Source organism: Amblyomma mixtum, chromosome 8 (genome assembly GCF_055824585.1).
Source record: "Amblyomma mixtum isolate Tamu chromosome 8, ASM5582458v1, whole genome shotgun sequence".
Lineage (NCBI taxonomy): Eukaryota > Metazoa > Arthropoda > Arachnida > Ixodida > Ixodidae > Amblyomma > Amblyomma mixtum.
Window position 1 is genome coordinate 120,597,575 of NC_143019.1, and position 23,030 is coordinate 120,620,604.

A 23,030-nucleotide genomic window follows, 5' to 3' on the forward strand; every position below is an offset into this window, starting at 1 on the left:
ATCTACGTGTACCTAAATGTTTAGACTTGCGGAAGAAGTAGAAAACTCTCTCCAGTATGCTCATATGTGCACTGACACGACCAATTCTGTGAACAACAACATTTAATGAAGGATTAACTGGATTACATGACTGTCTCGACGAGTGCGTCGTCGCGGCCTGAACGCTCCCCTTAAAACTCTCTCGCTGTCGCGCGCCTCCCCGCGGAGACGATGCCAGGGTGAGGACGCTTGCTCTTGCTTCCTCCGCTTGGCGATAGATCGTGCGCGTTTCTGTACCAACACAAGCTAACAGCACGTATGCGTGTGCGCCACCAGATGTTTATTCAGAGGTCGCCTCTCAAAGAAGCTGCAGTGTCAGCTGCTTGCAGCAGACACTGCATGACGCGTGAGGCGTGGCCCGTATTGTGTTAGGTAAATCCACTGATCTCCACTAGGGGAGCTGGATGCCGCATCGGGCACCCGAAAGTGAAGCCACCGGAAGTAAGCGCCCTTGTCTCGGAAATCAGCCTTTGGCAGTGCATGAAATCGGACCTCAGCACGGTTTTTCAGTTCCAGTTTTGTTTTCCTACTTAGCATTTCGTCCTTTTGTCGTTCTCGTCTTTATACATGACAATGCCTACCTGTTGAGCCGTCAACTGAGCGAGGAGACCAGCGAAGTCTTCGGGAAAGACGTCTAAAAAATAAGGGTCCATTGCATCGCAATGGGACGACACTAGCAGGCGACAGGACGTCGCTACACGCTTGCATGTATGGAGCCTCGTCTACTCGGCTCGGTGTCGTCTCGTTTGGCTAGCTTCGCCAACTCTGCTCTTTACTGTGATGCTTGTTCCTACGCTCCAGCCCAAGTTATGCTATCAATGGGGGATAAATATAAGAAAGAATAGGTTGAAACGTTCACCAGGCAGCTGACTTTGCAGCGACCATTTTACCGAATTATGTTCAGACCGAACCGGAGCGAGGGCTAGGCTACTATCTTGCAAGGTGTCGACGGTGTTCGGTTGGTTCACATTAGCGCCTCCAAAAGGTATGGTACTGCTTTTTCGACGGAGAGTGTCATGTACTATTTCGTATTGTAGCAAGTTAAGCCCGAATGGGCTTTAATTCGTGGTGCTTGGTGCAGTTGACTTCTAACAGCACTTCTCACGCGCACTGCAGCATTCGTCTTTCTTGTCAGTCGTTCCTCTCGCGCTGTGCCTTTTCTTTGCTGCACGAAAATTCGGTTTTATGATGACCTAGCCTCATCGTCATTCCACTACTTCTCCTTCACGCTCGGAAGACAATAACCAGAAAAGAACATAGTGTTTAATGCACGTACTCCTTTGCCGCGGCAGGGCGAGACCTGCATGCCTGTTTTCTTCGGTTTCTATGAAGTTACAGGGCTCTGCACACAATGCTCACATTTCTCGCGTTAAGCTTGCTTGTTTCTTTCATGTAACAGCAGACATTACATGAGAACAACGCAAAAAACTAAGAACGAAAGGGCGAAAGACGCGACTTTTTGCATTGAAATACACAGCAGACATCCGATTTCCGGGACAAGCGGTCCAACTTCCGGTGGCTTCACTAGCGCTCGTCTCGGAAAGCGGGAATGCGGCATCCAGCCATGTAATGGAGATCAGTGGGTAAATCAGCTAAAAATAAATTAAGCTTGATTTAACCACGGTTATACCAAAATGTCGAGCGATAGCTCTGGCATGGCTAGGCATACTAGAAAACAGCCAACAAACGGGCGCCATGCAGAAAGGAGGAGGAGCAAAACTTTTATTTCTATTTAAAGTGAGAGGTCGATGAGGCGAGCCGGAAGGGCCCGCCCCTTACAAACACTAGGAGGGGTCCCTAGTCCGGGATCCCTGCAGCTTCCGCAGCGGCCCGGGCTCTAGCTACCAATGCCTGTTGGGCATGGAGTTCGGAGCAGCCGCGCAGAGCAGCTTCCCAGTCCTCTCGAGTGGGGTGGAGGTGGGGTGGGTAGGCCGGATTGGAAGCGCATGCCCACACCATGTTGTAGGTGTCCGAAAACTCCTCCTCAAGTGCGGGCACGCGCCCGAGAAAGAAGAATTGAAGTGCTTAAGTACTGCCGGGCACATTACAGTATTGGTATAGAGGCGAAGAAGCCAGCGCTCCTCCCCTACGGTGAGGCCTTTACAGGGAGGGGGATAGAGACCGTGAAAGTTTTGATAAAGAGAAGTGATCTCCCTAAAGGTGGTGGCCGGTTTGAAATTGAATGCCGGATCTGGCTGCGGATGAGGCGATGCCCGATGAGTGAGCGAACGTGAGTGAGGGGAACGAGGCAGCGTCGGCTGCCTCGTTCCCCTCAAGACCCGCATGAGCCGGAGCCCACACGATGGTACGATGGGTCGGAAACACTGTGTATTCGCATGCTTGGAGGATTTTGAAAGCACGGTCTGGAATATACCCTTGCTCATTATTGCGGCTGGTGCCCCTGGAGTACGTTATAATGACTCGGGACTCTGGATCTGCGGCGGCCAGTGCAATGGCGATCTCTTCCGCAAATGTAATGTTTGGGGCACGGAAAGTAAGGCCCTGAACTGTAGTGTTTTGGTGGATGACGGCCGCCGTGTACCAACCCCCATGGTGTGGGCCGGCCGCATCCACATAGAAGACACCTGGCTTATGTCCATATTGTTGAGAAATAGCCTCCGCCCGCGCGAGAGGGCGACCGTCATGGGTGTCTGCAGTCATGTTCTTCAGAAGAGGTCGCACCTGGAGTGCAAAGCGCCAGGCTTCAGGGATGCGGACCCGTTCTTCTGTGTGTGTTGCGTAGGATATGTGTAAGCGGGTCAGAAGGCGGCTGCCCGCAGGTGTTTTGCTCAGGCGCAAGTATTGATTGTTAATATGAGTTTCTCGTAACTCCCCAAAGGTGTTGGTCATCCCCAGACCGAGGAGACGCTTCTTGGACATCGTTATAGAGAGGTCGAGCGCTTTCTTATAAATCTTGCGGAGAACTACTTCTAAGGCGTTCTCATCGCATTTGCGTAGGTGGAGGTAGGGAGCCGAATATAAAATCCGGCTGGTTACGAATGCATTCGCCAGCCGCTGGGCATCTTTGCATCGTAGTCCGCCCCCTTTTATTGGATACCCGGCGGAGCATCCGACCCACCTGTTCCCCCACCTTACGTAGCTTGTTTAGGGTAATGTCTATCTCGCGCCTATGATGAATGAAAAGCCCCAGTACCCGGATCTCCTCGTGTTCGGGTATCGGTCCGCTAAGTAGGGAAAGGGCAATTTTGGTTGTGCACATTGAGTTAGGGCGTATGTGCACAAATTCCGATTTGCTCGGGGAGCATTCAAGACCACAGCGACGAGCGTATTCGTCCACAATAGCTGCCGCTTGTTGCAGGATGGTCTCGATGTCTCCAACCGGTTATTCTGTTGCCCAGAGGGTGATGTCGACCGCATACAGAGCGAGCTGTAGACCGGCAAACTCTGCAAACTGGGTAGGGAGCTGCATCATGGCCAGATTAAATAGTAATGGCGAGAGGACAGCTCCCTGTGGGGTCCCTCGTGTGCCAAGTTGATATGGGCCATGTTCTGTGTTTTGTAGCGGGATGCAGGATTGGCGATCTGTAAGGAATTGTTTGATATTGTCACGTTTTAGTGACGGCAGTCCAGCGGTCAGGAAGACACCAGAAATACTTGCAAACGAAGCTCTTTATTAGGGCTGACTTGCGCCCGGAAAAGCACTGAATCACTCGGCGGCGGCGTAAGCAACAAGCGTGCTCGTCAATCGTCGATCTGCGAATGCCCGCCGCTTGCGGCATCGCTCAATTTAAAGCCGGCAAGGAAACTTCCAGATAACAGGTCAAGATCATCTACAGTAATCTGGAAAAACCTAGATGCAGCCTTTTATGGCTGCGATCAATCGAGATTAGTGTGGTCGCTTCTCGCGTCACGAACAAAAGTGATAACAACCCTTTCCTGCAGCCTTGAGCGTGAACGAACAAACACTACAATGATACGTGGCATTACCCCCCTCCCAAAGAAGCATCGTCTCGATGCTTTAAAATGAAAATAAACACGGAAAATGAAACTTCGAGTCCTTTAGCGTTCATAATATGGCTTCAGGCGTACGACATGTACGACTTCCGGGCGTGGGCGGCGTCGCTGAGATGCTGTCGTGGCGACGGGGATGACTTCATAGTCGAGGTCACCGATGCGACGGAGAACCCTGTACGGGCCAAAGTAGCGTCGCAGCAACTTTTCGCTCAATCCACGGCGGCGAACTGGCGTTCATATCCAAACCCGATCACCTGGCTTGTAATGCGTGTCTCGGCGGCGCAGATTGTAGCGTCGGGCGTCGGTGTGCTGCTGGTCTTGAATGCGAAGCCGCGCAAGTCTTCGGGCTTCCTCGGCGCGATGAAGGTAGGCGGCGACGTCGAGGTTGTCTTCGTCGGAAACGTGCGGGAGCATTGCGTCGAGTGTTGTCGTGGGCTTCCTGCCGTATACCAGCTGGAATAGGGTAAACCTGGTTGTCTCCTGGACGGCAGTATTATAAGCGAAGATCACGTAGGGCAGAATGGAGTCCCACGTCTTGTGTTCGGCGTCGATGTACATGGAGAGCATGTCTGCGATGATCTTGTTCAGACGCTCTGTGAGTCCGTTGGTTTGTGGATGATAGGCAGTGGTCCTCCAATGGCTTGTCTGGCTGTAGTTTAAAATGGCTTGCGTCAGCTCCGCTGTAAACGCCGTTCCTCTGTCTGTGATGAGCACTTCCGGGGCGCCGTGTCGCAGGAGAATTTGTTCGACAAAAAATTTTGCGACTTCTGTTGCGGTACCACTAGGCAACGCTTTTGCTTCGGCGTAGCGGGTCATGTAGTCGGTGGCCACGATGATCCACTTGTTTCCTGATGAAGAGGTCGGAAAGGGGCCGAGGAGGTCCATCCCTATTTGCTGAAAGGGCTTACTTGGCGGTGGTATGGGGTTCAGGAGTCCGGCTGGTCTAGTCGGAGGCGTTTTGCGTCGCTGACACTCACGGCACGTTTTCACGTAATGGGAAACGTCGGTAGCTAGCCGTGGCCAATAGTACTTCTCCTGGATGCGGTGCAACGTGCGAGCAATCCCGAGATGTCCTGCAGTCGGCTCATCATGACATGCCTGCATAATTTCTTGCCTGAGATTTTTGGGCACGACAAGAAGATGCACTGTCCTGTTCGGCGCGAAGTTCTTCTTCAGGAGGACATTATTGTGAAGGACGAAGGACGACAGTTGCCGCTTGAACCCTCGGGGAGGCGATGCGGTCTTGCCTTTCAGATAATCAACTAAGCTTTGCAAGTCAGGATCCGAGTGCTGCTGCTGCGCGAAACTGCTGGCGCTTACCGGTCCTAAGAAAGCGTCGTCGTCTTCCTCTTCGGGTGCTGCGTCGACAGGAGCTCGTGACAAGCAGTCTGCATCGGAATGCTTGCGGCCAGATTTGTAGACTACAGTTATGTCGAATTCTTGAAGACGCAGGCTCGAACGAGCAAGGCGGCCGGAGGCATCTTTCAAATTGGCCAGCCAGCACAGAGCATGGTGATCGCTCACAACCTTGAATGGTCGTCCGTATAGGTAAGGGCGAAATTTGGACGTGGCCCAAATAATGGCGAGACATTCTTTCTCTGTCGTCGAATAGTTGGCTTCGGCTCTCGACAGTGAACGGCTAGCGTACGCGATAACTTTCTCCTGTCTGCCATTTTTCTGAACGAGGACCGCTCCTAAGCCCACCCCGCTTGCATCGGTATGAACTTCGGTTTCGGCGTTTTCATCAAAGTGCCCGAGCACAGGAGGGGACTGTAAGCGGCGCTTCAGCTCGTTGAAAGCTTCCTCTTGTGGCCTTTCCCATTTAAAAGGCACGTCAGCCTTGGTAAGTTGAGTCAAAGGTTCAGCGATGCGCGAAAAGTTCTTGACGAATCGTCGGTAATAAGCGCACAATCCAAGGAATCTGCGTATAGCCTTCTTGTCATTAGGCTGTGGAAACTCTGCGATCGCAGCCGTTTTCTGGGGGTCTGGGAGAACTCCATCCTTGCTTACGACGTGACCAAGGAACAGCAGCTCCTCGTAGGCGAAGTGGCACTTCTCTGGTTTCAGTGTCAGGCCTGAAGACTTGATCGTTTCCAGCACTATCCGAAGCCTGCTGAGGTGGTCTTCAAAGCTTGAGGAGAATACAACAACGTCATCTAAGTAGACTAGGCAAATCTGCCACTTCAAGCCTGCGAGCACCGTATCCATTACTCGCTGGAACGTCGCTGGGGCAGAGCAGAGGCCAAATGGCATCACCTTGGACTCGAAGAGCCCGTCTGGCGTGATGAACGCAGTCTTCTCGCGATCTCTTTCGCCGACTTGAATTTGCCAGTAGCCGCTCTTCAGGTCCATCGATGAGAAGTACTTAGCGTTGCACAGCCGGTCCAGTGTATCGTCGATGCGGGGGAGGGGGTAGACATCCTTCTTCGTAATGTTGTTCAGGCGGCGGTAATCGACGCAAAAGCGAAGGGTGCCGTCTTTCTTTTTCACTAGGACGACCGGTGCTGCCCAGGGGCTCCTCGATGGCTGTATGACGTCGTCACGAAGCATTTCCTCAACTTGCTTGCGGATAGCTTGGCGTTCTAGCGGCGATACGCGGTAGGGACTCTGTCGCAGTGGTCGTGCGTGTTCGTCTGTGACAATGCGGTGCTTGGAAAGCCGGGTTCGTGGCACATTCGATGCTGATGAGAAGCAATCGGTGTACCTTTGAAGAAGACTGCGTATTTGGTCTTGTCTGCTCCGGGGTAATGCCGGGTTGATGTCGAACGTGGATTGATGGCCTTGGTCAGATGGTTCTGCGGGTAGGTCGGGTAGGGCAAATACGTCTCTGATGTCTGCCAGCTCGTCGAGGAAAGCGATCGTCGTACCTTTGTTTAGATGCCGGTATTCTTCCGTGAAGTTGGTTAGCAACACCTGGGCTTGGCCATTTCGGATTTCGGCGACTCCCCTCGCGACGCCCAATCCTCGATCCAGGAGTAACTGGGTGTTCCCCTCGATAACGCCTTCGGTATTTTCGATGTCTCCAGTACCTATGCCGACGAGAACACTTGATCGGGGCGGCACGCTCAATGCTTCATCGAGGACGTTTAAGGTAACGTGATGAGTCGCGCCCGTCGCAACAGGTATGGCTTTTTCCGTGGAAAGCTTGATCGACTTAGATCGAAGGTCGATGATCGCCCGATGTTCGTTCAGAAAGTCCATTCCCAAAATCACGTCTCTCGAGCATTGCTGTAGGATCAGGAAGGCTGTCGCATAGGTTCTCCCATTTACAGTAACTCTCGCGGTGCAGCGTCCTGACGGCGTAATCAGGTTGCCACCTGCGGTGCGGATCAGCGGGCCATCCCAGGTTGTTGTTACCTTCCTGAGTCGGACAGCGAGTGGGCCACTCATGACAGAGTAGTCAGCTCCCGTGTCCACCAAGACAGTAACCGCGTGACCGTCGACCGTAACTTCAAGGTCACTTGTTCGCGTTCTCGCATTGTACGTTGTCTTCGGTGTCCGATCTCGGCTTCGTCGAGTAGTGAGGCTGCGGTGGGCGTACTGCGACGTTACTTGACTGGGCAGCGGTAAAAGCTTCAAGTCTGGCCGCGTCGTCGTCGTCGTCGTCGGTGTCGTCGTCGTCGGTGTCGTCGTCGTCGGTGTCGTCGTCGGTGGTGTCGTCGTCGGTGGTGTCGTCGTCGGTGGTGTCGTCGTCGGTGGTGTCGTCGTCGTCGGTGGTGTCGTCGTCGTCGGTGGTGTCGTCGTCGTCGGTGTTGTCGTCGTAGTTGACGCATGGTCTTGAGTACTCGTCGATGGAGGATCTTTGTCATTGCGCTTGGAAGCAACCTCACCTCCAGAGGCTGCTTTATTTAGTTTAACCTACGGGGGCTGGGGGAGCGTCCACGCAAGGCGTAACCTCGGCTAGGATATACAAAGCGCGGGGACGATGGCGACGGGGAACGTGATAGGCGGCTCGGCGATGAGTATTCTTCCCGACGTAAAAACTCCTCGATTTCGGCTGGTCGCTGGCCGGGTCGGGGTCGTGGAGCGTCGTAAGAGAACCCTCGGATGCCCATTCTTCTGTATGGGCAGTGCCGGAGGACGTGACCGGCTTCGTCACAGTGGAAGCATAGTGGGCGGCGCTGGTCAGGAGTTCTCCACTCGTCGCATTTCCTCGGCTGCGCGCGTCGCTCGTAGGATGGGCGGGTTGGGGCGAGTGGGCGGCGGTCCAACGCAGCTGGCTGAGGGCGATAGAGGCTTGGGTCCCGTCGTCGAGGTGCAGGACGGCGCACAGCTGCGGCGTAAGTCATGGCTGGGGGCTGCAGAGGCTGCGTGGGTGTCGGCGTCACACCCAAGGCCTGTTGAACCTCGTCCCGGATGACGTCAGTGAGCGATGAAAGTTGCGGCTGCGTTCCCGTTGGCAGCAATCGTCGGAGCTCCTCTCGCACAACTTCACGTATAACCTCCCGCAGGTTATCGTTGTTAACGGTATCCATGCAGCTTGGTGACAAAAAGCGCTGCTGGCGGTCATACTGACGGGCTCGGGCGTCAAGAGTTTTCTCCATTGTCGATGCCTATTCTACGAATTCCGCGACGGTTTTCGGTGGGTTGCGAACGAGGCCGGCAAATAGTTGCTCTTTAACTCCTCGCATAAGCAACTTCACCTTCTCTTCTTCCTTCATGCTCGCGTCGGCACGCCGGAAGAGACGCTTCATTTCCTCAGTGTACACAGCAACGGTCTCGTTTGGGTGTTGTATGCGAGACTGTAGCAGCTGCTGGGCTCTCTCCTTTCGCACGACGTTCGTGAAGGTCTTCAGAAGCTGCTCCTTGAAGGTTTCCCAGTTCGTGAGGTTAGCTTCCTCATTCTCAAACCAGACTTTTGCTGGTCCCTCCAAGGCGAAGAAGACGTACCTAAGTTTCGTGGCATCGTCCCAGTTGTTGAAGATAGCCACACGGTCGAACTGCTCCAGCCATTCTTCGGGGTCGGCGCCAGGCGAAGCGTCGAAGGTTGGTGGCACCCGGGGCTGGTGAAGAATGATTGGAGTCGTCGTCTGGGGCAAGCTCATGGTAGACGTTGCGGCTGGCTTCCGCTTCCGGGTAGGGTCCGGCAGATTCCCGAACTTTGGTGCGTCCCCTTGCAGGCGTCGGCTAGAGCGGTGGACTGGACTCAGGTCCTGCGGTTGATGACTCAGAGGGCTGGCGTCACGGCTTGTAGGGGGTGTCCGGTACATGGAAGGCTACCCCGCACCTCCACCAGATGTCACGTTGTAGTGACGGCAGTCCAGCGGTCAGGAAGACACCAGAAATACTTGCAAACGAAGCTCTTTATTAGGGCTGACTTGCGCCCGGGAAAGCACTGAATCACTCGGCGGCGGCGTAAGCAACAAGCGTGCTCGTCAATCGTCGATCTACGAATGCCCGCCGCTTGCGGCATCACTCAATTTAAAGCCGGCAAGGAAACTTCCAGATAACAGGTCAAGATCATCTACAGTAATCTGGAAAAACCTAGATGCAGCCTTTCATGGCTGCGATCAATCGAGATTAGTGTGGTCGCTTCTCGCGTCACGAACAAAAGTGATAACAACCCTTTCCTGCAGCCTTGAGCGTGAACGAACAAACACTACAATGATACGTGGCAATATAATTGAAAGTATTGCGCCCACAGTCTGTTTGCGGCAAGTGGGATAGGATGATCTCGTGGGTCACATTGTCGAAAGCCCCCCGCAAGTCAAGTGCGACGACTACTTTATCATTGCTGGAATGCTCGACGGGGTCGAGAATCTACTTGTGAAGTTGCAACAGGACATCTTGTGCGGACCGGTGTGGGCGGAAACAGTACATGGTGTCAGCGAAAATGTTTTGCTGTTCCAGGAAAGCCGACAATCTTTCGCGGACAATAGTCTCCATCAGCTTCCCCACACACGAAGTGAGGGAGATGGGCCGGAGGTTGTCAGTGTTAATGGCTTTACCTGGCTTGGGAATGAAAGTTACTAGTGCCGTTTTCCAATCTATGGGAAGTGGTGTGCCTCCAATCCAGATAGAGTTGAAGTAAACGAGGAGAGTTTCATAAACGGTAGTCTGGGAGGTTGGCAATAAGCTTTACAGACAACTTGTCCCTGCCCGGTGCTGTACCTCGCTTTATTTTAGCCAGGGCTGCTTTAAGTCATGGAGCTGGAACGGTTGATCCAAATCCGCGTTCTCGGAACCTGCATACGAGTACGCCTGGCCACGGTGATCCTGGTGTATGCTCAAATATTTGTCGCGCAGCGCATCGGCCAGTTTGGCTGTGTCTCCACTGAAGCTATGTATAGCCCGTTGAAGGTGTTTTTGTGTCTCAGTACGGGTTTGTGCCGGGTCGATAAGGGCGCGGAGGAGGCGCCACGACTCCGACTCGACATTTGCCAAGCTGCAGTGTTGCATCGGTGCACTCAATTGGAGTCGGCGAGTTGGGCCGCGTAGTGAGCCGCCTGTTGGGTGATTTCTGCGATGCGAATTTTAAGTTTCCGATTGTGTTTTTGACGACGCCAGTGGCAGACTAGGCTGTGTCGTGCCTCCCAGAGGTGGAGGAGGTGGTTATCCACCGCCGGGCTCGCCTCTGAGCACACAAGGAGTCCTTCTGATGGCTAGACAGACGGTTATGACTCCTAGTATTCCATTGGGAATAAGGCGAGCACAGCTACGCGGTGTTTATATACGTGCCTTACGCTGACGTCACGTCATGTGACCTGCCAATAGTGCCACCTCACCGAAACCCATTAAGGTGAAATGTCCAAGGTATAAAGCTCAGGCTCCATGTTAGATATGCGGCACCATGATGTACCTTTGGTAGACATGGACATCGTAGGATTTTAATTTGGTTAAACTTATTATAGTGCAAAAGCATTCCAAAATCACCAAGGCCAAATTTTGGCGACGTCCAGGACCAAATTTGGAGGTCGCCATCCTGTCGGGCACGCTCAATTATGGTTGGACATCGATTTTGGTTCAAATCGGCCAAGGTCAAATTTCGGGGTTGGTCCGGGCCTAATTTGGAAATCGCTATCGTGTCGGGCACATTCAATTATGGTTGAACATCGATGTTGGTTGAAATTGGTCAAGGTCAAATTTCGGAGGTGGCCCGGGCCTAATTTGGAAATCGCCATTATGTCGGGCACGCTCAATTATGGTTGAACGTCGATTTTGGTTCAAATCGGTAAGGTCAAATTTCGGGGGTGGCCCGGGCCTAAATTAGAAATCGCCATCGTGTCGGGCACGCTCAATTAAGGTTGGACATCGATTTTGGTTCAAATCGGCCAAGGTCAAATTTCGGGGTTGCCCGGGCCTAATTTGGAAATCGCTATCGTGTCGGGCACATTCAATTATGATTGAACATCGATTTTGGTTCAAATCGGTCAAGGTAAAATTTCGGGGGTGGCCCGGGCCTAATTTGGAAATCGCCATTATTTCGGGCACGCTCAATTATGGTTGAATGTCGATTTTGGTTCAAATCGGTAAGGTCAAATTTCGGGGGTGGCCCGGGCCTAAATTAGAAATCGCCATCGTGTCGGGCGCGCTCAATTAAGGTTGGACATCGATTTTGGTTCAAATCGGCGAAGGCAAAATTTCGGGGGGGGGGGGGGGGCTAATTTGGAATTTCAGAACACCATGTATTTGGTTTGACAAGCCATAAATCCACTTTGCTGAAAACCGGTTTCCATCCGCCTCGGTAGCGCAGTAGGCAGCGCGTCAGTCTCATAATCTGAAGGTCGTGAGTTCGATCCTCACCCGGGGCAGGCGGATTGATTTTTTTCCTCTTGATATAAATGCGTCTGTTTTTTTTTTCGCTAAGCAAGCATTTCATACAAATATACCCCTCGCACTGTGCAAACCTGTTCTGTAAAAGTTGGGGCCGGCACGAATCAGTTTTATGGGGCAATGTAGCCTTAAAGTTTAGCGCCCATCCTTTCCACATCTGCGTGTGTTCATTCTCATCGCGCTGCTTTAATTATGCACCAATCAGCTCTCAAAACTGTTGGTGCAGTATTCGAAGTTTCTCGATTGGCAGCAAAATAAATTGGCTCAAATGGGCCGCCGTGGCAAAGTCCCCTTGCCGAATGCGCATTCATATGTTCAGGGTTGTTAGCTCGGTGGTTGCCTATCTGGCCATGGTAATAACGCCATCCGGTTACGGTACTAACACACCCATTGAAAGCTTACGGACAAAATTTTGGGGTACCCGTTTTTTGTTTTTTTTTGCCTTGAGAGAGGCCTACGGGCTTTGTAATGATATGAGCTCGAAACACCAATGCGTAGCGTTAATAATAGATTACAGACAATTTTTACCGACAGTTTCCGTCTCGATATGCGCCAGCACTGAATTGAAACGACTTCAGAGTCGACTGGCAAACGTGGACTAACACATTCGACGTCGCCGTCTAGTCCTTGTGTATCTGAGAACAGCCACTAGGTTCGGTGGCGTCACAATAATTAGAGCAATCATTCATTCCTTCATTCATACTGGCAGACTTTGCTGGCTATTACAGGAGTAGAAAACTGAAAAATTACGAGGAACTTTAGCGGCTAAAGTGGTGAAAGGCGAAAGCCTGAGTGCTGCATTTTGCTACGCGACTGTTCACTTCACCTTCTGTTGGTGCATTAATTAACTGCCAATTAATGACGCTTAATAATCCCGCCGCGGTGGCTCAGTGGTTACGGTGCTCGGCTGCTGACCCGAAAGACGCGGGTTCGATCCCGGCCGCGGCGACTGAGTTTCGATGAAGGCGAAATTCTAGAGGCCCGTGTGCTCTGCGATGTCAGTGCACGTTAAAGAACCCCAGGTGGTCGAAATTTCCGGAGCCCTTCACTACGGCGTCCCTCATAGCCTGAGTTGCTTTGGGACGTTAAACCCCAATAAACGAATAAACCAAACCGACGCTTAATGTTTATCTTTAGGAGTGGAACGCGACAGCGTGTTGTAGCGCTGCCAGGGGGTTCACGGAACGCCACCACCCGTTCGGAGCGATGCGTTGTCCTTTGAACGCAACGCTTTTTGAGGAAAGGAAATAGAGTTGTAATTCTCTGTCATCTCGGTGAACACCCGAACCGCACTGTACGACTGTACAGGAAGTTAGGAAGTGGAGTGAAACAAGAAAGAGAAAGAGGGGCCGTAATGAAGAAAATGAAAATTGTATTTGAGGAAAGGGAATTGCGCAGTAACTGTCTCACATATTTCGGTGGACACCCGTCAAAAATTCGCGCGTCGTGACGTCACGACCTTTTGACCAGTCTGAAACGCGGGCAAGTTTGCTAACACGCCTTGGTCACAACAGTATGGGCCGCTAAAGGCTTTCGCCTTAATAAATGCACATCTAAAACGAGGTACATTTCACAACTATGACATCCGACGCAAAGCACTAGAGAAAGTACTGGACATAAAGGAACAAATTCAAACAGTAAATCAGAAAACGTACGTCCAGAGCAGAGCTATTATATTTGCGTATTACGGTCCAGGTATGAATTCAGGCATTCTAGAAAGGCATCGAGGGAATCATTTTAATAATGGAATCAGGGAGCATATTCCATTCTTTAAAATTTCAGTTGAAAAGATTCACTTGAAACAATCCTTACGAGAACGCAGCACAGGAATATGCATGCTATGGCGATTTCTTGATGCCTCGTTAGGGTATATTGCAAAATAGTGTGATGTATTACGGCGGAAACCTTAAATACCTCATCGTTGTAAGCAGTCACGCTTTTCAGTTGGTCGAAATGTTCGTGACGTCACATTGTGCGAATTTCAAACGGGGCGCGATTTCTACTTTGGCTAGTAACCATGCAACCAATTAAAGGGATGGTATAGGGATGCTCCAAGGAAGTGGGACTGTGTTTAGTTAATTAGGCAATCAACCAATTAACCTTTCTAGTCAGACCAGATAAATAAATAAAACACAATTGGATAGTGGTCGAGTTGGGGAATCGAACCAGGGTCTCCGGAGTGCGAGACGAGCACGGTAACCACTCCGCCATGCCAGTTTTTTTTTTCGATGGTTTGGAATGAACAAAGGGTGGTGGTGGTGTAAAACATTTATTATGCTATGTACAAGAGAGATATTGCTTGGACCGTGCCTGAAGGGCCCGGCCCTCATAATCACTACGAGGGATCCCTAGTCCGGGACCCCTGTGGCCTCCGCGGCGGCCCGGGCTCTTGTCACCAGGGCTCGTTGGTCCTGGAGAGTTGAGCAGCCAAGCAGGGCAGCCTCCCAGTCCTCTCGGGTGGGGTGGGAAAGCAGGATTGGCAGGGCATGCCCACACCATGTGATACGTGTCCGCAAACACTTCCCCAGTGTGGACGCTCGCCCGTAAAGGCCGAATTGAAATGCTTAAGCACTGCCGGGCACAGTACCGTGTTGGTGTAGAGGCGAAGAAGCCAACGCTCCTCTGCCTTCTTGAGGCCTTTACAGGGAGGTGGGTATCGGCCTTGAGCGGTTTGATACAGGAGAGAGATCTCCCGAAAAGTAACAGCCGGATTAAAATCAGTAACCGGATCAGGCGGCGAGAGAGGCGATGCCCGGTGGTTAAGCGCGCGGGCGGTAGCGTCTGCTACATTATTTCCCTCTATCCCCGCATGTGCTGGGGCCAAGATGATGGTGCGCCGGGTTGGGAAATCCCGGTACCCACATCTGTGTAAAATTAGGAAGGCACGATCTGAAATTTTTCCCTGTTCAAAATTGCGGCAAGCTCCCCTTGAGTCGGTGATAATGACTCGGGACCCTGGATCCGCGGCTGCAAGTGCGATAGCAACTTCCTCTGCGAATATAATGTTGGGGGCACGGAAGGTGAGACCCTGAACTGGGTTGTTTTGGTGGACAACGGCAGCCGTGTACCAACCCCCATGGTGTGGACCAGCCGCGTCCGTGTAAAATACCCCTGGTCGAGCACCATACTGCTCGGAAATGGCCTCCGCTCGCGCGAGGCGACGGCCATCATGGACATCCTTTGTCATGTTATTGGGGAGGGGGCGAACCTGCAGCGCCTGCAGTGCGAAGCGCCAGGCCTCGGGCATGGATATCCGCTTCTCCTATTGAGTTGTGTAATTGATGTGGAGGCGGGTCAGTAGGCGGCTACCCGTACGTGTTTTGCTTAACCGCAACTATTGATTGCTGAGATGAGCCTCGCGCAGCTCCCCAAAAGTGTTCGTCCTTCCCAGGCCGAGGAGACGTTGGTTGGAATTTGCAATTGGGAGCTCGAGAGCTCCCTTATAGATTTTGCGGAGAATCACTTGGAGAGCGTTCTCATCGCATTTGCGCAGGTGGAGGTACGGTGCCGAATACAGGATTCGGCTGATTACGAATGCATTGGCCAGCCGCAGGATGTCTTTGCATCGCAACCCCCTCCCCCCCCCCCCCGTTTGTTTGATACCCGGCGGACCATACGGCGCACCTGATCCCCCACTTTGCGGAGCTTCTTCAGCGTGGTGCCAGTCTTGCGGTTCCTTTGTATGTAGAGTCCCAATACTTTGATTTCATCGTGTTCAGGTATCGGGCCACTAAGCAGGGAGAGGGCAATTTTTGTTCTGCAACTTGGATTGGGACGTATGTGAACGAATTCCGATTTGCCCGGGGAGCACTCAAGGCCGCAGCGGTGTGCATAATCGTCCACAATAGCCGCCGCTTGCTGCAGGCTGGCCTCGATTTCTCCAACCGAACCGTGTGCTGTCGCGACTCCGGCGCCTGACCTTTGAGAGTGTTCCGGGACGCGAGCCGAGCGTTCAGCAGGTGCACATCGGCTCTGCAGATTCTCGGCTGGCGCCGCGGGTTTTTTCCACCCTGGGCCAGCAAGGCCTGCACCACCGTGCGCCGGAAGTCACAGGGGATTAGCGGATAACTTTTTGTCCTAAGTGAGATCCCCTATTACGAATCCTGGCAAAGCGAAGTTTCTACCACGCTGGGCGGCATCGCTAGGCTTAACAGCGGCGCCAACGCCCCGTGGCGGAGCCCCTACTCTGCGATAATATGGCCTTCCAACAAGCCACCAGCCAGGGACATGACCCGTAAGCGATGACGTGGACCACCGTGCACCCCTAGAACGTGGGTGAGACAACAGCGGCAAGCTTCAAGAGCGCCGCGCTCGCTGCCGCGGTAGCTCGCCGAACGCAGGGCCATGCCCTAAAAGCGGCGTCCGTCGACGCGGCCTCCCCTGCCGCTCCCACCGCCGGCGCCAGCTCCGACCACGGCGGCCTCGTTTCGATGGAGACGAAACGCAAAATAGATGGATGGATGGAAAACTTTATTACGCAAGCGAGTTTGGACCGTGCAAGGTCTCAGGGCCACCGCACAGCCCTCACATTACGCGTATGTGTCCAGGCCACGTAGGGCCATGGCACTGGCACCCCGGTTCACACAGCGAAGTTGCGTGTCCGGGTCCTGCGACGCAAGGAGGGCCTCCCATTCCTCCCATGTACCGATGGCGGGCTGTCCCTGCGGGGGAGGATCGGCAGGGCAGCCGAAGAGGATGTGGTCCAGGGTGGTGTGCGATTCTCCGCAGAGAGTGCACTCTGGGGAAACATGGCGGAAGTATGATAGAAGCTGAGGGGTAGGAAGAGTTCGGTTCTGGAGTCGCCTCCAGAGGATTTGTTGAGAGTGGGATAGGCTGGGGTGGGGAGGGGGGTAGAGTCGACGGGCAAGGCGTGCTTGTTGAGTCAGTTCTGAGAACGTGTGTGCCCTGTTGAGACGCGGGTTCTCAGATGTCGTCGGGACGCGGGTCCGCTGTCGCCGACCGGCCGGAGCAATGAAGAGACGGGGGAGGGGGGTTGATAAGGAGCAGCGTGAAAAAAAGGTATATGTATTCACATATTTACAAGCAGCGAGAAGCACGATACATGACACGATGTAACACAACTGGAAATGACATAGACATGTTGTTGTTGTTGTTGTGACTGAGAGAAGGATGAAGAGGAAATTGCACGGGCCTGCTACTGGCTCTAGCCAAGCCACCACCGCTGCCACGTGCAGATAGACGAGAGTTAAAAGATCAGAGGAAAGAGAAAGAGGAAAGAAAAGACGCGCGTCGCAGCAACAACTGCGTCCGCCGGAGCGGACGCTGCTCAAAAAGAAGCGGCCGAAGCCGCGCTCGCCGAAGCGAGAACAGTTACTCCACATTTTCCTGACATGACATAGACATAGGAGACGGGAGCCCTTAAATATATACATAGGAGACGGGAGCCCTTAAATAGAGTCGGCACAGACTCCCGCCCCTCTTCGTCCAATCAGGAGCGTCCTGGTGGTTGATTGGCCTGCAAGGCTTGGACGCCGTCCTTGGGGAGCGTCTATGTAGCTCACCGGCCGAACGCGCAACATTCTCCACAAAGACGACGCGCAGGCTCGTTGAGACGCAGGCCTGGACGCCATCCTTGGGAGCATCCCGGCACAACAGCCCGCTCCCTCGAGAAATCCCGGCTGGTGTCGCCATTTGCCCGGAAAATAAGTCCTCGGGCTATGTTATCGGCGGCCTCATTTCCAGGATTGCCAGAGTGAGCCGGCACCCACACGAGCTCAATACGCCTTTCGGAATTTAGGGTGCACATTCTCAATATCTGCCACGCGGGGGGATGGACGCGTCCGCGGGCGAAGCTAAGAATGGCTGTTTTTGAATCGCTTAGTATATAAGCCGCATTGGTTTGGGCAATGGCTATTGCTATAGCTGCTTCCTCTGCTTCTTCCGGGGTACAAGGTGGGTCTATGAAATGGGTAAATGGGGGGGGGGGGCTGCTGGATGATAAGCCACAGCTACTGAACGGTCTGTACCACACGCGGCGTCCACCCAGCGCACATCCTCTGAAGTGCCATATTCTTTATGGAGAGCTTGGGCTCGCGCGACTCGGCGGGATTGACGGTATTCAGGGTGGAGCGAAACGCAAAAGGCGCCCGAGTGCTGTGGATGTCAGTGCGCGTTCAAGATACCCAGGTGGTCGAAATTATTCCTGAGATCTTCACTATTGCACCTCTTTCTCTCTTTTTTCTTTCACTCCCACCTTCCTCCCTTCCCTTAGGGCGCGGTTGGGGTATCCACCGAGATAAGTGAGGAAGACACTGCTCTATTTTCTTTCCTCAAAAAATTATTTACCAATTTAGAACTGCCTCAATTTGTAGATGCACACCATCATCACCTAAAAGGGCGACTGAGGTGACCACTGACACAGTGAGGCAGTTATGCGCCTTTCCTTTCCTCGCAACCAACGGAGGGTTTAGACTGCGAATAAGAAAATGGCTGTGGCTTAGCTTGGTTAAGCCCGGTAATTGCGAAAGCAGTATCAGTAGCTACGCAATGGTTCAGCTGGTAGTGTAGCTGGTGGTGGTGCTTGTGGTTAGACTTGTGGTGATGCATCGGTTATACAATCCAATCCAATCCGATCCAATCCAATCCAATCCAATATGCTAATTTGGTAGCTACCGGTCTCGCTACGCGACGGGCTGAAAGTGCAACTAGTATTGCTTTCACAATAAAAACACTGGGAACTAGGCTATCTATTTGCTACGTGCAAGCGCGCCTTGGGGTCCTAAGCGCTGCTGACAGAAGTGGGAAACGGCTCAGAGGAAAACGTGGCGCTCTGGTGGCACAGAAAATTAGCGCGCACGTTCAGCTTCAATAACCTCCCCGCTAAGTGGCGCAGCTCGCGGAGCGCCCATCCCAGACCTAGAGTTGGTAGAAAGGTGGATCTCTGAGTGCACTGAGGATCATATGAAGAACTGAAGAACTCCGTATGTCAGAGCCTCTCCTGACTCTCGCAGCAGGGGCCCGCTCAAGCGTGCCTGCTTTAGTTTCATCCTCACCGCTAAGACCACACTGTACAAGCGGCATGGAGCTACACAATCTATCATGTCCTATTATACACCTATAACTTATCGCCTGATGCAGCAACTAAGTTTTTCTTTCCCGAGGAACATTGCATTTCGAAACAGAGTAGGAGCTACGTGTACCTAAATGTTTAGGCTCGCAGGAACGAGAGAAAACTGTCTTCAATTGGCTAATATGGGTGCGCAAGCATGTGCGCCACTACTTCTGTACTGACATCTCGCCTCTGAAAGAAGCTTCAGTTTCTGCTACTTGCAGGTTTATGGTAGTGGTTGCAGAAGGTTACCTGTGCCAAAGCTCGCATGGTTGGTTGGTTACGAATTTAACAGACTCACCTCAGTTGATCAGGTGAGGGTAGATGAAGGGGAGAGGGGTAAACAGGATGGCGACGGGCCCTCAGGCAGCTCTAGATGACCGGGCACTGTTGGGCCGCGCCAAACTTCAAGGGCCAGGCCACGATGCGAAGCTGTAGCTCCGGATGTGAGCTGCGCAGAGAAGCCTCCCATCGCTGCTGTCAGTCCAACCCTTGGAAGGGAGGTTTCGTTATTTTTTCAGGGGGGGGGGGGGGGGGGGGGCAAGTTTAATAGGTGTGTTGAGAATCCGCTGTAGTGCTTGAGCATAAGTGACAGGTTGGAGATTTTTTCCCCTCTATGTATTAGGGAGAGGAGGAAAAGCGGTGGCATGGTGGCGGTTTGTAATCAGCGCCGTACCACTTGCTAGGTTTTGTTCCCGGAAGGGTGAGGGTAGGGGTCGAGGTGGTGGGAGTTTTTATAATGCATAGTGATTTCGCGACAGGTGAGGAGGCACTTCAGGACGAGGGTGGGCCGTCCACTGCCCGGTTGACGAGGGCTCGGGCTTGCTCGTGGGCGGCCGTGTTGCCCGGGTGTCCGCAGTGCGCTGGAACCTAGAGGAGGGTGATGTGACGGTTGGGAGGGGGGGGGGGGGTCGAAATTGGAGGAACTTAGCGGCCCGGGCGTGAATTTTTCGGTTTGCAAATTACATATGGTTGTCTTTGAATCGGAGAAAATGCATTCGAAGAAGAATGAGTATCCGCAAAGGCTATTTCCGCCTTTTTCGCTTCGAGTTCCGAATGGTGGCACAGGTAACTAATTTATGAGCATTGTCCGTCACAGCAATAGCGAATGCAGGCTGCTGAGGATATTCAGCACTGTACACATAGACGGCGGGTGTGGATGTGGTGTAACTCTTGCGAAGGGCCTTAGCTCCGGCAACGCGTCTCTCGTGATTGTACACCGGGTGAGTGATTTTCAGAAGTTGCGGGATGTAAATTTGAGCTGATGGTTTCGGGGGAGGGGGGGGGGTAATGATACAGAGCAGTGATTTGACCAGGGAGGCGAATTTGTGGTCGATTTAGTAGTTGCTGCCCGGTTATCAACCGTGAGAGTCGGTGGCATTGGCTCATTAATCGTGCGTTGACAAGCTCTTGTAAAGTATTCTGTACCCCACTGGCCGCGGCGATCGTCGGCGGTGAAGGCCTCCAAGGCACTGCTCCGCTTCTTGCGCACTTCTGGCCTGCACGACAGGTTGTGATTTCAACGAACACTGACGTTTTAGAGTGACTTCAATTTTCTGTTACTCCCCTTTCTATTTCCTTTTTTTTATCCCCTCACTCCTTTCCCCCTGTGTAGGGTAGCAAACCGATTATTTTTCCGGTTCAACCTCCCTGCCTTTCCTCTTATTCTTCCTCCTCCTGTTCCTCCTCCAAAATGAAGGGAATGAGAGGCGGACACGCACCGCCTCATGCAGGCCTTCTGCCTATGCAGCATTACCTGTTCTCTCCCCAACCTCTACCTCTCCCCCTCAGAGACCGAGCAGGTGCAGAGTGTAATCAGAAAGGACTACCAAACGGCCCTTCTCCTTACCAAAACCTACGCTCTCATGAGGGGTGGGCTTTATTGTGTTATTTAATGAAGAATCACAGAAAAAAAGTACTTAAAACAGCCTCTCTTTTTGTTCGGTTGTGCATAAATGCAGTTTACTGAGCGGTCACTGACATCCGCCTCGGTAGCGCAGTAGGCAGCGCGTCAGTCTCATAATCTGAAGGTCGTGAGTTCGATCCTCACCCGGGGCAGGCGGAGCGCTTTTTTTTACTCACAATATAAACGAGATTTCTTTCGTAAGTACACATTCCATAGCAATTTGTCTATTTTCACTATACAAGCCTGTTATTTCAAACTTAGGGCCAGTGCGAATCAGCTCCATGGGGCAGTGTACCGTAAGGTTCAGCACCCATCCAGTCGACATTTGCGTCTGTTCATTTTTCTTAACGCTGCTTTGATTATATGCGGCAACCAGCACTGGGATCTGTTGCTGCAGTTTTCGAAGTTCCTCTATTCGGCGACAAAATAGATTAGCCAAACGAGTCGCTGTGGCAATGTCCCCTTGCCGAATTCGCATTCATATGTTCACGGTAGCCCGCCGCGGTGGCTCAGTGATTACGGCGCTCGTCTGCTGACCCGAAAGACGCGGGTTCGATCCCGGCCACGGCGGCTGAATTTCGATGAAGGCGAAAATCTAGAGGCCCGTGTGCTGTGCGATGTCAGTGCACGTTAAAGAGCCCCAGGTGGTCGAAATTTCCGGAGCCCTTCACTACGGCGTCTCTCATAGCCTGAGTCACTTTGGGGCCCCAATAACCCAAACGAAATGTTCACGGTAGTTAGCTCGGTGGCTGCGCACCTGACCATGGTAATAATGACATCTGGTTACGGTACACACCCATTGAAGGCTTACAGACACAATGTTTTGGTGTGTCCGTTTTTCTGCCTTGAAATAGGCCTATGAGCCTAGTAACGATGAAAATGATCTCGAAGCACAAACGCATAACTTTAGTAATTATTTACAAACGATTTTGCACCTTCAGTTTCGCTCTCGATATGCGCCAACACTGAAGTGTATCCTGACGACCAGGCAACCTGGACTACCCCATTCCAGATGACATGTGCGCCGCCGGCAAGGACTGGTGTTTATATAAGCAACCACTCGGTTCGACGACTCCTCGGACTCCTCGACGGAAATGCCGAGTGACTCCTCGGACAACATTCAAAATCATATTACACTATGTCTCACTCAATGCCTGCGACATAAACTTGCTAGAAAGCATCTCCTTCCACCCATGAAACAAACCATATAACTTCTGGAGTAGCATGCCAGGCCTATAACCAGGCAGACCTCTCCATTATCCATTAAAGTCTCTTCCCTTCCCTTCCATATAACTTGTTTGCGTTCCAAATTTTCTGTCCGTTACCTTTTCAATGAATGTAAGCTTTCCGGAAGCACGCTGGTCACTTTGTTAGTACACCTTCATCATGTTAACGATGAGCTGTACGCTCTTAACCATTCCTGTACCGCGCCCGTTTGCCATCGTTAGCCCGTTAACGATAGACGCGAACGCCAATTTCGAAAGCTTCTGCGCCGTCCTTGAACATGCTGTCCGATATGCATTGAAGATAGAAACCTGCAGTCTAATTTTCTCGTCAGCTTGAATTTCACCGCGTCGGGGGGTAGTGGTGAAAAAACTTTTATTTAACAACCCTTTTATTTAGCAGGTGGTAGACGGTGGTTGCAGAGCATTGCAGATGATCACGAAAGAAGGACGGCAATGGTTATAGAGCACTTCATAAAATTGCGAATGAAGATAACTACCTCCTCAACAAAAAAGTATTGCATAGACAAAAGAAAATACCGTAGCCACTCCGGAAAATGTCAGTAAATAAAAAAATTCACAGGCCACATGCATATCATGAAAAAATTAAAATATTATGCGAAGCGAGCAAAAGGTAAGAAATATTTGGTATGAAAACATAATGCAAATAATAATTTGGAAAACAAAATAAAATAATGCCGCCTGAAATCCACAGAAAAGGTCTACAATAAATCTCAAAGACAAAACTTTTCTCTACATTAATCTAGAATTATGGGTTTTGATTTATAGGTTATATTAAAAATTTTCAGGCTTATCTTGTTTAGCAGAGTTGGAAAGTTAGGATACAAGGAGTGATTGATACAGTGGGCTGTTGGTGTTGGGTAAACCAAATTTCGCTGTGTCTTGAGTGCTGTCAGCGAGTGTTTTCTTATGGTGTGAAACTAAAATGAAGAGGTGACCGCGGAGTTTTAAGTTAGATTTATAGCAGAATAGAAGCCTGTCAGAATATAGAGCAACTAAGCGAACGAAGCGGCAGATACCGCTC

At 52.0% G+C, this 23,030-nt stretch overlaps 2 non-coding genes and 1 pseudogene across 2 annotated transcripts; 2 read left to right on the top strand and 1 right to left on the bottom strand.

The window, feature by feature from the left end:
* The first annotated feature begins 11,692 nt into the window (after positions 1 to 11,692).
* TRNAM-CAU (transfer RNA methionine (anticodon CAU)) lies at positions 11,693 to 11,765 on the top strand. Its single transcript has one exon. It is a non-coding gene; the product is annotated as a tRNA-Met (tRNA).
* Positions 11,766 to 14,135: 2,370 nt separating this feature from the next.
* On the bottom strand, positions 14,136 to 18,828 carry LOC149334129 (uncharacterized; annotated as a pseudogene).
* Positions 18,829 to 20,841: 2,013 nt separating this feature from the next.
* Positions 20,842 to 20,914, top strand: TRNAM-CAU (transfer RNA methionine (anticodon CAU)). The gene has a single exon. It is a non-coding gene; the product is annotated as a tRNA-Met (tRNA).
* Positions 20,915 to 23,030: the final 2,116 nt, after the last annotated feature.